This window comes from Suncus etruscus, chromosome 10, assembly GCF_024139225.1.
Source record: "Suncus etruscus isolate mSunEtr1 chromosome 10, mSunEtr1.pri.cur, whole genome shotgun sequence".
NCBI classification, from domain to species: domain Eukaryota; kingdom Metazoa; phylum Chordata; class Mammalia; order Eulipotyphla; family Soricidae; genus Suncus; species Suncus etruscus.
Window position 1 is genome coordinate 14,879,387 of NC_064857.1, and position 14,370 is coordinate 14,893,756.

The following is a 14,370-nucleotide window of genomic DNA, read 5'->3' on the forward strand; positions in this document are numbered from 1 at the left end:
AAAGGGAGTGATTACAACAGAACACAAGATATCAAAGACAGCATGAGAGCTTATTATGAACAACTATACTCCGTTAAGCTAGAAAATCTAAAAGAAATGGACAGATATTTGAAAATATATAATTTCCCAAAACTGAAGGGAGAAGAAATAGATAGGCCAATCACAAGTAAGAACATTGAAACAGCAATTAAAAAAAAAAAAAACAAGAATAAAAAGTGCAGAACCAGATGGATTTACAGGTGAGTTTTATTAAGCATTCAGAGAAGAGCTCATTACCATTGATCTTCCAAATATCAAAGAGAAAAGAATCCTCCCTAATTTATTATAAAACTCTAAAACCATGCTCATTTTCTTTTTTTTTTTTTGTCCCCCAATTCACAATACATACCCGGCAAGGGGCCTGTGTTGAGGTGTATATGGGGTGCCTTTACTGTACCTCCTCTTTCTATACAGCCAGTGTAAAGAACACAGCCTGTGGTAAGAATTGGGAGGCCTTATTTTATCTTTTATTTATTTTTTTCTTTTCTTCAGGGCAAACTAAAGTTGTTTTTTTTTTTGTTTTTTTTTTGTTTTTTTTTAAGTAAGAATTCATTTAAAGGACAAAATTGATTAACATAATAAGGTAAACTAATATAACATAATATAGTGACATAACATAACATATAATATAATTAATATAATAATAATACATGTAAGTCAAAGAAAGTTTCTGATTAAAAACACAATTTTCTTTTTTTTCCATAATGGCTTACATATCTTTCACTGTAGTATTTTGGGTACATATTCACATTAAATCAGGGGAATACCCATCACCTAATATGTCCTCTTCTCAATCAAAAATCAAATATACTGAAAATAGGCAGAGTCCTGTCTAGAGGCTTCCAACCTCAGTTTGAGAGAGGATGTAAAAAAAGTAATTAAAATACCACAACAATACACACACACACACACACACACAAAAAATATCGAATTAAATAACCGATAAGCACCACAACAATAAAAACAGGCACCACACAATAATCTCGGTTCTAAAATCAATTCATACTCAAGTGCAAAAAGAAAGAGAAAGACAAAACAAAATAAAATAAAATAATATTGGAGACATCAACCGTAATCTCCACACCAAAATAAAGACGTCAAAAAAAAATAGATCATTTATTCTCCTCTTGCTGCTTTCGTGGTATGTGGAAGACTTCTACTTTATCTTGGATGGTAAAATCAGACCTGTTTCTAGAGATCTTGGTGGCTGTGCAGATCAGAGAATGGAGTTTATGAAGTCTTTCTTTGTGGTTCTAGCAGTTATGCTTCTTCAATGTCCTTTTTTTGTTTTTTATGTATTCTAGGTGTTTCAGAATAGTGCTACCATTCTGTGTTTTTCTTTTGTCTTCTGACTTACTTCGTTTAACATAACATGATCTAGGTCCATCCACGTTGCTGCAAAGTCTGTGATTGTATCATTTCTAACTGCCATGTAATATTCCATTGTATATATGTACCACATCTTAATGATCCATTCATCTGTTGTTGGACATCGAGGTTGGTTCCAAGATTTGGCTATTATACTGAGTGCTGCAATAAATAGTGGGGCGCATACGTATTTTGGAATGAATGTCTTTCCATCTTGGGGATATATGCCTAGGAGAGCAATTGCTGGGTCAAATGGCAGCTCAATTCTGAGTTCTTTGAGCACTCTCCAGACTTTTCTCCATAGATGTTGGACCAAGGGGCATTCCCACCAGCAATGAATGAGAGTTCCTTTCATACCACATCCTCTCCAACAAAGGTTGTTCCCATTATTTTTGATGTGAGCCAACCTCACTGGTGTAAGGTGGTATCTCATTGTTGTCTTGATTTGGATCTCCCTGATGATGAGTGAAGGTGAGCATGTTTTCATGTGTTTGTTGGCCATCCTTCTCTCTTCCTCAGAGAAATGTCTATTCATTTCGTCTCCCCATTTTTTTATGGCTTCGTTTGGTTTTGAAGGACTCAGGTTTCTGAGCGCTTTGTATGTTCTAGATATCAGCCCTTTATCTGATATATCAAGTGAAAAGATTTTTTCCCATTCTGTTAGCTGTCTTCTTGCATTAAGTAGGGTTTCTTTTGCCATGCAGAAGCTTTTTAGTTTGATATAGTCCCATTTGTTTATAGTTGATGCTAACGTTTTTGCCATTGGTGCTCCATTCTCAAAGACCCTTTTGATATAAAGGTCTTCGAGTGTTCTGCCTATTTTATTCTCGATAAACTTTATAGATTCAGGTCTGATTTCCAGATCTTTGATCCATTTTGAGTTGACATTTGAGTTGAAATGACCATGCTCATTTTCAAAGAAATACTACCAAAAATGAAAAGTACAGAACATTCTCACTGATGAACATTGATAAAAAAAAATCCTTAACAAAATCTTAGCAAAACAAATCCAACAACACATCAAAATATTATACATCATAACCAATTGGATTTTATGCTAGGCTTCAAGAACAGGTCGATATTACAAATTAAACAACACAATACACAACATCAGTAAGAAGGATAAAAATCACATGATCAGAGTCTGGAGCGGTGGCACAAGCGGTAAGGCATCTGCCTTGTCCGTGCTAGCCTAGGACAGACCTCAGTTAGATCCCCCGGTTTCCCATATGGTCGCCAATCCAGGAATCATTTCTGAGCACAAAGTCAGGAGTAACCCCTGAGCATCACCAGTGTGGCCCAAAAACCAACAAGTAGCATGACAATGTTAATGAATGAGAGAATAAAAGCAGGGGTGGGAGATGAGGGAGATTGGCGACATCAGTGTTGGGAATGTTGCACTGGTGAAGGGGGGTGTTCTGAAACCCAACTACAATCATGTTTGTAATTATGGTGCTTAAATAAAGTTTTTTTTTAAATCACATGATCATTTCAATCAATGCAAACATAATCCAATACCCATTCATAATTAAAGCCATCAGCAAAATAGGTCTGATAGTCGCCTTTCTCAAGACAGTAAAAGCTATCTATGAAAATGCCACAGCCAATATTATTCTTTTTTTTTTGGGGGGGGGGGTTACACTCAGCTATGCTCAGGGGTTACTTCTGACTCTGTACTCAGAAATCGCTCCTGGCAGACTGAGGGACATTATTCTTTTTTTGTTTGTTTGTTTGTTTGTTTGTTTTGTTTTTGGGCCACCCCTGTGACATTCAGGTGTTACTGTTACTCCTGGCTATGTGGTCAGAAATCACTCCTAGCTTGGGGGACCATATGGGATGCCAGGAGATTGAACTGTGGTTCCTCCTACGTCAGCCGCATGCAAGGCAAAAACCTGTGCCACTGCTCTTGCCCCAACAACATTATTCTTAATGCTGAAAAACTAAAAGTGTCACAAAGGTCAGGCACTAGGCAAAGATATCTAAGGGTGTTGTTTGCTTGGATGACTTTCCTCCAGCCTTTGATCTTGAGTTTATGTTTGTTCTGATTATTCAGGTGTGTTTCTTGTAGGTAACAGAAGGTTGGATTCATCTTCTTGACCCATTTTTTTGCGACTCTGTGTCTTTTAATTGGTGAATTTAGTCCATTGACATTGAGGGAGATGATTGTCATAGGATTTAATGTCATCTTTGTAGATAAGTTTGCTGTGTTTGTTGGTCTCTCTTGTCTTAAAGTAGATCTTTCAATTTTTCCTTTAAGGCTGGTTTTTCATCTGTGAAGTTTCTGAGCTGTCGTTTATCCATGAAGCTATGTATCTTTCATTCATACCTGAACATGAGTCGGGCTGGGTGCAGTATTCTCGGTGAGGCATTCATTTCATTCAGTCTTGTCACAATATCCCACCACTGTCTTCTGGCTTTGAGAGTTTCTTGTGACATGTCTGCTGTGAGTCTTAAGGATGCTCCTTTGAATGTAATTTCCCTTTTTGATCTTGCTGCTTTCAGTATTCTATCTCTATCTGTGGGATTTGTCATTGTAAAGAGGATGTTTCTTGGGGTGTATTTCTTTGGGTCTCTTTTAGCTGATACTCTTCAGGCATGCAGGATTTGATTGCATGTAGTCTTTAACTCTGGGAGTATCTCTTTGATGATGTCTTTGACAGTTGATTCTTCCTGGGGATCTCTTACCTGGGCCTCTGGGACTCCAATGATTCTTATGTTGTTTCTGTTGAGTTTATAAAAGACTTCTATTTTCATCTGTTCGCATTCCTTGAGTACTTTTTCCATTGCCTGATCGCTTGTCTTAAGCTTCTTTTCCAATTTCTTCTGCTGTGTTGAGTTTTTCCGCATCTCATCTTCCAGCACGTTGATTCTGTCTTCAGCTGCTGTTAACCTGCTGGAGAGGCTATCCACTGAGTTTTTCAGTTGAGCTACTGTGTTTTTCAGATCTGTTATTTCAGTTTGCAGTTTTCTGAGTTTTGTCTTTGTGTTCTGTTCAGATCAATCTATGCTTTCTTTGAGTTCGACAAACATCTTCCATATTTCTATTCTAAGCTCCTTAAAAGATATCTAATGTCTTCACTGTTATTCAACATAGTATAAGAAGTCCTATAATAGCAATTATATAAAAGAAGAAAATCATAAAATCCAAATTGAAAAAGAGGAACTCAAGTTATCTCTAATAGCAGATACATGATACATGTACATATATTAAAGACTTGAAATATTCCTCAAAATAATCCTAGAAACAATAAACCAATACACTAAAGTAGCTGGCTACAAAGTCAATACACAAAAGACAGTTGCATTATTTCATACAATTCCTGACTTAGAGGAGAAAGAACTAAAAGAATATAACCTATTTAAAATAGTGTTCAAAACTATTAAAAATGTATGAATTAACAAAAAAGGGAAAAGAATAGTACCAAGAAAAAATATTTATGAAAATAAAGAAGACCCAAAGAAATGGAAGAACATTCAATATTATTAAAATGACCATCTTACCTAAAGTAATAGAGTCAATAAAATCCCTATTCTAAGTTGGACAACATTCATCAAGGACTTAGAACAGTAAAATAAAATTTAAAAAAGAAACATTAAACTTTTCTAATATATTAATTCACTTTAAATGAACATATAATAGTTTCACAGAGAAAAGCTGAAATCATCTTAAGCATGATTTAAACCATCAGCTTCAGTAATAGCTATATGTTGCCATTTATTTCTTAATATTATCACTAAGAAAGTATACAATTTATGAATTATTCTTCACAAGCAATGTGTGCCATAATTCAAAAAGTATTACAAAATCCAAGTGGAGGGAATTTGTCATACAATTGATCTATACTCATAAAATCTGTCAAATATAATAAAAATTATATAAATATATAAAAAATATAAAAAATTAAACAACTGCTATTGGATCACTAATCTAGGACAAAATATAATATAGGATCATAGGTAGAATCCTATAGAGATAAATGGATAGATGCGGGGTCCTGAAGCCCCCCGGAGGGGCCCGGCCAGCGGGGATCAGTTGAGAGGCTCACGGACGGCCGCACCTTTATTTTGCAAGGCTCAGATCACACCACACCTGTAAGAAATCTGAGAGAGGTTAATAATAAATGGCCCAAGACATAAACTCTGTTCAAAGGCGTTTATTAAACTCCAGCACCTTCTTATATAGGGAAGGTGAAGGAGGCAGGCAAAAGGCAATGTCAATCATTCTTTTGGCATGAAAATTACTTCATTATTCCAAATAAGGCAAGTGGGCAATACTTCTTGCAGTATCCATGGAAACATCTTGTGACCTTCTAGCTGCATTTCTAAACTTTTAACAGATATAAGGTGGGGGCAATGTTCTTACAGAAATAATTTTGTACAGACAATGTAACATATACACATAATAACTGCCTTGTTGACTCCGGAATGTAGTTGAGGGAGTAAGACCTCATTTCTGGGAATGGTACCGGGCCGTGTTGCTCTCCTCCGGGCTACAAGATCAATTATACTTTGCAGCTGCACATTCCTTTCTCTTTGGCCCAAGAACTTACAGCAAGACTGCATGTAGCCTTTAGGTGAAAGGCTGAACTAAGGCAGAAAGTATAGCAAAATAACCTCAAACAAGTCACAGTCCCCAACAGATAGAGAGTTGGATAGACAAAAGAGACATTATAGTCAAATTTGGTAAAATTTGTATGACACTATAATCTTATATTAATATCATAGTGAATTTCCTGATTTGTATACAAGTTTGGGTTGAGTAAATTTTTCTAATGGTAAAATCATTATAAAAATAATTTATTTAAATGAGTTGAAATGTTACACAAATTATTTATTAAAGATAATACGAATAAATTGCATCAGGGTAGCAATTAGGAAAATGTGTTACTTATATTTAATTCCTAAATAAGTCTAATATCTAACAAAATGTTTTCTTAACCAAACCATCAAGAGAATAAATGTGCCTGGAACTTTGAAATTATGTAGAAAATTCAAAATGTCATTTCATAACTTCAGTTAAATTAATCTTTATTAGTTATATTTCACATACTAGGAAACGTTTAAACAAGACATCCAAAATTTGGTTAGGGAATCATATAGAACTAATCCCTCTATATCTTCTTCGATATATCCAATACACATTCACAACTTTACTAGCAGTGACCAATAACATTTCCTATATAAATTTTTATCCATATTAAAAACTGGGATTCCATTACAATTTGATACCCTTAGTTTTAATGATTCTAATGGGCATCGAACATAGACTAGGTTCAGGACTCCATGACTTCCTTCTAATTTTTTTTGAGCAAGAGTTCCTTGTACAGACCATTGAAACAAAAATTCTGCAACTTATTATTTAACCCATAATCTGAAAATCCAACAAAGACAGAAGGGCAGTACAGAGAAGATTGCAGTTATTTATTACTAAACTTTTTATATGTGACTAAATGGCACAATTGCTGAAGCATAATTTCCAATTCAAAACTTGAAGCAAACATGTCATTATTTTAAAATGATTAAAATATGTCTTTGTTCCAGATATGTAATTTATTGTTACCTAGGAAAAATATTGTAATGAACTAATTTCTAAGATTCGAGCTCTCTTTTAAGGAGTGACATTCATTCGAAACAAAAGAAACTTAATATTAAGTCCCTTGAAAGGGACAAAGAGACCTTTCCCCTTCAATGTTCCTGATAATGACTTTCAAATGTTGCCATTTATGCATGAGCAAAAACCACTTTTCAAGGGATATTGTAACTGATTCTATCTTCTTCTTTTGACCTTTAAATGACTTTTTTGTTCTTGCCTTACTTATCTATCTTACTTCTTCATTTTACTATTCTCTCTTAACTTCTGAGATCATTGAGTCAAGGCTTTAGAGTAACCTTCGAAGAAAGATGCTTTGACATTAGTTAGGCCTTGTTCGCTTTGGATCAAGGCTTTGTAGCATTCTTGCTCTGAATATTAAAAATAATACATTTGCAGATCTATAATTATTAGTTACACAATTTGCTTCTAGAATGACTCAGAAATGAGAACATTTCTGTTTCTTAGGTAATGACCTGTAATAATTTTTCCATGGCTATAACAGAAGTGTTTTTAAATAAAATTGTAATATTATTGTTTTAATTAAACTTAAGAAGCAAAATATTACTTGGAGGGTTAAAAATATAATTAGTTGTGCCTGTTTGACATATTATTATAAATTAATAAAATTAGCAAATGAATAATATAAACTTTGAAATGTAAGGCAAAAATTTTATTATCAATTTTCTACTTGCAACTTGATATATGAAGTAAGGAAAAACAATTAACATGTAAAAGACAAGACATAAAATAAGACAACAAAAATATCTTACAAAGTATGTTCAACTCTTATTTAGTAAGAGCCACAATATATCTTTATTATTTGCAAATTAGATACTATATATTAATATTGTACACAGGACAAAGTAGGTTATACACTTATTTTTGTAAGGGTCATAATATCCTATTATTACATATTAATACTGTATATGTTGCAAGTCAACCCCTGAAGAGGTTGACTGATGGAGGGATGGAGGATGCGGTCTTTCCCCTTCAGCTCGGAGCACGAGTCTGCCACCCTGTCTAGCCGATGATTCTGAGGTGAAATGGCGGGTAAACAGCTCACAGTCAAGCTTATGGAAATATTAGCTTTATTCAGTTCCTTCCAAAAGCCCCTCGCCTTCCACAGACCCTTGTTTTTATACCCCAGAATCAGGCACCACCCAATGGTGGGATCAGATACCAACCAATGGTGGAAGCAGAATCAGGTACTACCTACCCTAGGGTGGGGGCAGAATGCCAGGTCACACCCTAGGATAGGGCACAATCACTGATCAGGGTAGGGTCAGTAACATAATGATCCCCTAAAATATTTACATACACAACAGTATAGAGGAAGATAATATTATATAATTCACTTATTTCCACTTCAATATAAACTATAAAGATAATACTATATTTTTATATAAATGTTAGATCTATAATCTTATGCAATGATAAATTATATTAATCTCACCAGTAAAAATTGTTTAGTTTGTACTTAAGAAAAATAAGACCATTGTATATATTTCATATATCTAATGTATGCATGCAATATTAAATATATGAAATGTTCAAGTACTTTATAGAATTATCTTTAAAGGTATCTTTATTATTTTTCACTTTTGGTATCAATACAACCTTCAGGGGAATTACAAATAGAAATTTCATATAATAATCTTGGGAAAATCTATGTTAGTCAACATATATTCAACCAAATATATTAGAAAGTAAGTTAAATGTAACAGATATTATAAATGTATATTTTTATTTGTTTGTTTTACCACATTTGGCAGTGCTCAGGGTTTATTCCTGACACTGTGGTCTGGAATTACAACTGGTGGACTTAGACAAACAGATGGAGTATAGGTATTGAACCCTGGTTGGCTGCATGCAAGGTAAACACTCTACCTACTGTACTATTTCTCTGCCCCTACAATTATAATGTGCTAGAGAATTATGGTATGAAAGCATAACTAAAAACAATAATTAATTAGAACAGAGGTTTTCTAAGTTTATGAGTGTTAGAAACAAAACGAGTATCTATATTCAAAATAAATCTGTTTGTAATCGCATAAATCTTTCCTTTCATAAATATCAATGAGTTAATTATCATTTATTTCAATATTTTATATTTACACTTTTCCATTTTTTCTGTGAGACTTTCCTAGCATGTGGTTATTTGTTTTTATTTAAATGATTTTGCTTTATTTTTTCCATTGTGCATTAGACTAATTTAATTTTAATTTTTGTTGAAATGTTTACCAATTACACTTTCAATTTTAAATTGACAGTTTCTGTCACTCAATGCAGAAGAAAACATAGCAGAAGTACAATTAAAAGAGACAGTTACACTAGAATTCTGGGGGGTGGAAAGGAGGGAGATATAGGACACATACAGGGAAAAGGGGTGGAGGGAGGTCAACCCTGGTGGTGGGAATGGCCCTGATTCATTGTCACTATGTACCTTAAACATTACTGTGAAAGATTTGTTATTCACTTTGGTCAAAATAAAAATTATTAAAAAGAAAAAAGAGAGAATAAAATAGCTTGGAAACTGTGAATGAGTATTATGCAGAAAAATCTTATGCAGAAATTATTTAAAATTCTTTGTTGGCATTTTGAACACATTTGGGCCATCTTCCACCAGCTGATAAAGAAAGGAAGATTCTAGATCTATGCCCTTCCTTGACACAGGTTGACATTAATTCACAGCACAATTGTCTATCCCTCACATCATCAACTACTTTCATAAACTTCGTTACAAGGAAAACTTTAGCTAAAGAGACATTCAATATTCATCGCATTATTTTTCCTCCGTGTCTTTGCTACATAAAACAATAAAAAGATGACCTATTTTTATTTGTTTCTTTGAGCTCTAAGCTGGAGATACAAAAAGGTACTGAGATAAGGACATTGCTCAGAATATTCAGACTCAAGTTTGGTTCATGATCTACCACTGAAAAACCACTAATCCTTCCTTGCCTTTTTTTGCAAGTTTGTAAAAGAAAATGCTTAGATTGTTAATAATCTACTGACAATCTACAAGCTGCTGGGATTCTATATTTTATGGAAAATATAAATTTGAAAACTGAACCATGAAACTAAGTTTCAAATCCTGCTCTAAACTATGAAAATATCTAGGAGCACATACACAGAAAGTCTACAAGGAAAATGCTGTTTGCTAACTGCTCCAAAAAATGTCACTGGATGCCTGAAAATGATAAATAAATGTAGACCTTGCATTCTTTAATAAATGTATAAATTGAATGGACATGAAAGATAGAGAATTTAAAATGTTTTACAATAAAAGTAGATCAAATAGCATGTCTTAAGTGTAAGATTAATCTACAACTAATGATAAAAGCATGCAGGGAAACAAGTTAACAATAATAATAATAATAATAATAATAATAAAATGCTAATAATGTATTATTCCATCAGACTAAAATCTCATTATAGTCTGTGAACTTTCAAGACAAGTCTAAGTGGCATTAGCATGATAAAATTGTTTAATAATCCTATAACTGTCGTAACACAATATGTCTATATAATTGCCACTTTTAGCAATTTCAAATGTCAGTAAAAAGAATTACTTTTCCTTTTAATTCAATGATGTTGACAGAATATTTAATCACTTGCTATTACCCTCCAACATGAAGTATCTATTTCCACAAGCATAATTTATCAGAGATAAAAGCTATAAATTCTGCATCATTTTATAAAATTTGTGACTGGTGGTATATCTAAGTAGCATAATAAATTGATACTATTAATAAACTCTACCAATAACTTATTCTATATTTATTTACTGATTTTATATATTTATAAAAACATTAAAAATTTTACCTAAAATTTTATTAGGTTATTGTAAACATTTATAAAATAAAATGTGTATTTTAGTAAAAATGACACAAGTAGTCATTTTAAAAAACTTAAAAATAATCTTCAGTGTATCTGTACCATAGTTTCTTCAGCCACTCGCTTCTGTTTGTTTCTAGCTATTGTAAATAGTACTGCAATGAATATAGGTGTGCAGAAGAAGTTTATGTATTGTATTTTTATATTTCTAGGGTATACCCCTAGGAGTGGTATAACTGGATCATATGGGAGCTCAATTTCCAGGTTTTTGAGGGATCTCCATATTGTTTTCCATTAAGTCTGGACTAGAAGGCATTTCCACCAGCAGTGAATGAGAGTTCCTTTCTCCACACATCCTCATAAGCATTGATTGCTCTTGTTCTTTGTGATGTGTGCCAGTCTCTGTGGTATGTGATGGTACCTCAATGTTGTTTTGATTTGCATCTCCCTGATGATTAGTGATGTGGAGAATTTTTTCATGTGTATTTTGGCCATTTCTATTTCTTTTTTTTATGAGTTTTCCTCCTTTATTCCTTTCTTTTTAAATTTATTTAAACACCTTAATTACATGCATGATTGTGTTTGGGTTTCAGTCATGTAAAGAACACCACCCATCACCAGTGCAACATTCCCATCACCAATGTCCCAAGTCTCCCTCCTCCCCACACGACCCCCGACTGTACTCTAGACAGGCTCTCCATTTTCCTCATACATTCTCATTATTAGGACAGTTCAAAATGTAGTTATTTCCCTAACTAAACTCATCACTCTTGTGGTGAGCTTCCTGAGGTGAGCTGGAACTTCCAGCTCTTTTCTCTTTTGTGTCTGAAAATTATTATTACAAGGGTGTCTTTCATTTTTCTTAAAACCCATAGATGAGTGAGACCATTCTGCGTTTTTCTCTCTCTCTCTCTGACTTATTTCACTCAGCATAATAGATTCTGTGTACATCCATGTATAGGAAAATTTCATGACTTCATCTCTCCTGACAGCTGCATAATATTCCATTGTGTATATGTACCACAGTTTCTTTAGCCATTCGTCTGTTGAAGGGCATCTTGGTTGTTTCCAGAGTCTTGCTATGGTAAATAGAGCTGCAATGAATATAGGTGTAAGGAAGGGGTTTTTGTATTGTATTTTTGTGTTCCTAGGGTATATTCCTAGGAGTGGTATAGCTGGATCGTATGGGAGCTCGATTTCCAGTTTTTGGAGGAATCTCCATATCGCTTTCCATAAAGATTGAACTAGACGGCATTCCCACCAGCAGTGGATAAGAGTTCCTTTCTCTCCACATCCCCGCCAACACTGTTTATTCTCATTCTTTGTGATGTGGGCCATTCTCTGGGGTGTGAGGTGGTATCTCATCGTTGTTTTGATTTGCATCTCCCTGATGATTAGTGATGTGGAACATTTTTTCATGTGTCTTTTGGCCATGCGTATTTCTTCTTTGTCAAAGTGTCTGTTCATTTCTTCTCCCCATTTTTTGATGGGGTTAGATGTTTTTTTCTTGTAAAGTTCTGTCAGTGCCTTGTATATTTTGGAGATTAGCCCCTTATCTGATGGGTATTGGGTGAATAGTTTCTCCCACTCAGTGGGTGGCTCTTGTATCCTGGGCACTATTTCCTTTGAGGTGCAGAAGCTTTTCAGCTTAATATATTCCCATCTGTTAATCTCTGCTTTCATTTGCTTGGAGAGTGCAGTTTCCTCCTTGAAGATGCCTGTAATGTCCTGGAGTGTTTTGCCTATGTGCTGTTCTATATATCTTGTGGTTTGGGGGCTGATATCGAGGTCTTTAATCCATTTGGATTTTACCTTCGTACAAGATGTTAGCTGGGGGTCTAAGTTCAATTTTTTGCAAGTGCCTATCCAATTGTGCCAACACCACTTGTTGAAGAGGCTTTCCCTGCTCCATTTAGGATTTCCTGCTCCTTTATCAAAAATTAGGTGATTGTATGTCTGGGGAACATTTTGTGAGTATTCAAGCCTATTCCACTGATCTGTGGACCTGTTCTTATTCCAATACCATGCTGTTTTGATAACTATTGCTTTGTAGTACAGTTTAGAGTTGGGGAAAGTAATTCCTCCCATATTCTTTTTCCCAATGATTGCTTTAGCTATTCGAGGGTGTTTATTGTTCCAAATGAATTTCAAAAGTGTCTGATCCACTCCTTTGAAGAATGTCATGGGTATCTTTAGAGGGATGGCATTAAATCTGTATAATGCCTTGGGGAGTATTGCCATTTTGATGATGTTAATCCTGCCAATCCATGAGCAGGGTATGTGTTTCCATTTCCGTGTGTCCTCTCTTATTTCTTGGAGCAGAGTTTTATATTTTTCCTTGTATAGGTCCTTCACATATTTAGTCAAGTTGATTCCAAGATATTTGAGTTTGTGTGGCACTATTGTGAATGGGGTTGTTTTCTTAATGTCCATTTCATCCTTATTACTATTGGTGTATAGAAAGGCCATTGATTTTTGTGTGTTAATTTTGTAGCCTGCCACCTTGCTATATGAGTCTATTGTTTCTAGAAGCTTTTTGATAGAGTCTTTAGGGTTTTCTAAGTAGAGTATCATGTCATCTGCAAACAGTGAGAGCTTGACTTCTTCCTTTCCTATCTGGATTCCCTTGATATCCTTTTCTTGCCTAATCGCTATAGCAAGTACTTCCAGTGCTATGTTGAATAGGAGTGGTGAGAGAGGACAGCCTTGTCTTGTGCCAGAATTTAGAGGGAAGGCTTTCAGTTTTTCTCCATTGAGGATAATATTTGCCACTGGCTTGTGGTAGATGGCCTTCACTATATTGAGAAAGGTTCCCTCCATTCCCATCTTTGCTGGCCCCTCATTCGGTGCATATATGTTTAGGAGAGTGAATTCTTCCTGCTCTACGTACCCCTTGATTAATATAAAATGTCCATCTTTGTCCCTTACAACCTTCCTGAGTATAAAGTTTGCATTATCTGATATTAGTATGGCCATTCCAGCTTTTTAGGGTCTTGCTGAGAGTTTTGATCAAGAATGGGTGTTGGACCTTATCAAATGCTTTCTCTGCATCTATTGATATGATCATGTGGTTTTTATTTTTCTTGTTATTGATGTTGTGTATTATGTTGATAGATTTACGGATGTTAAACCAGCCTTGCATTCCTGGGATGAAACCTACTTGATCGTAGTGGATGATCTTCTTAATGAGGCATTGAATCCTATTTGCCAGGATTTTGTTGAGGATCTTTGCATCTGCATTCATCAGTGATATTGGTCTGTAATTTTCTTTTTTGGTAGCGTCTCTGTCTGGTTTAGGTATCAAGGTGATGTTGGCTTCATAAAAGCTATTTGGAAGTGTTTCTGTTTGTTCAATTTCATGAAAGAGTCTTGCCAAGATTGGCAGTAGTTCCTCTTGGAAAGTTTGATAGAATTCATTAGTGAATCCATCTGGACCTGGGCTTTTGTTTTTCGGCAGACATTTGATTACTGTTTTAATTTCATCAATGGTGATGGGGGTGTTTAGATATGCTACATCCTCTTCCTTCAACCGT

General features: G+C 34.6%; 1 non-coding gene across 1 annotated transcript; it reads right to left on the reverse strand.

Annotated features, from left to right (window-relative positions):
* Positions 1 to 361: 361 nt before the first annotated feature.
* On the reverse strand, positions 362 to 494 carry LOC126021147 (small nucleolar RNA SNORA51). Its single transcript, XR_007499756.1, has one exon. It is a non-coding gene; the product is annotated as a small nucleolar RNA SNORA51 (small nucleolar RNA).
* Positions 495 to 14,370: the final 13,876 nt, after the last annotated feature.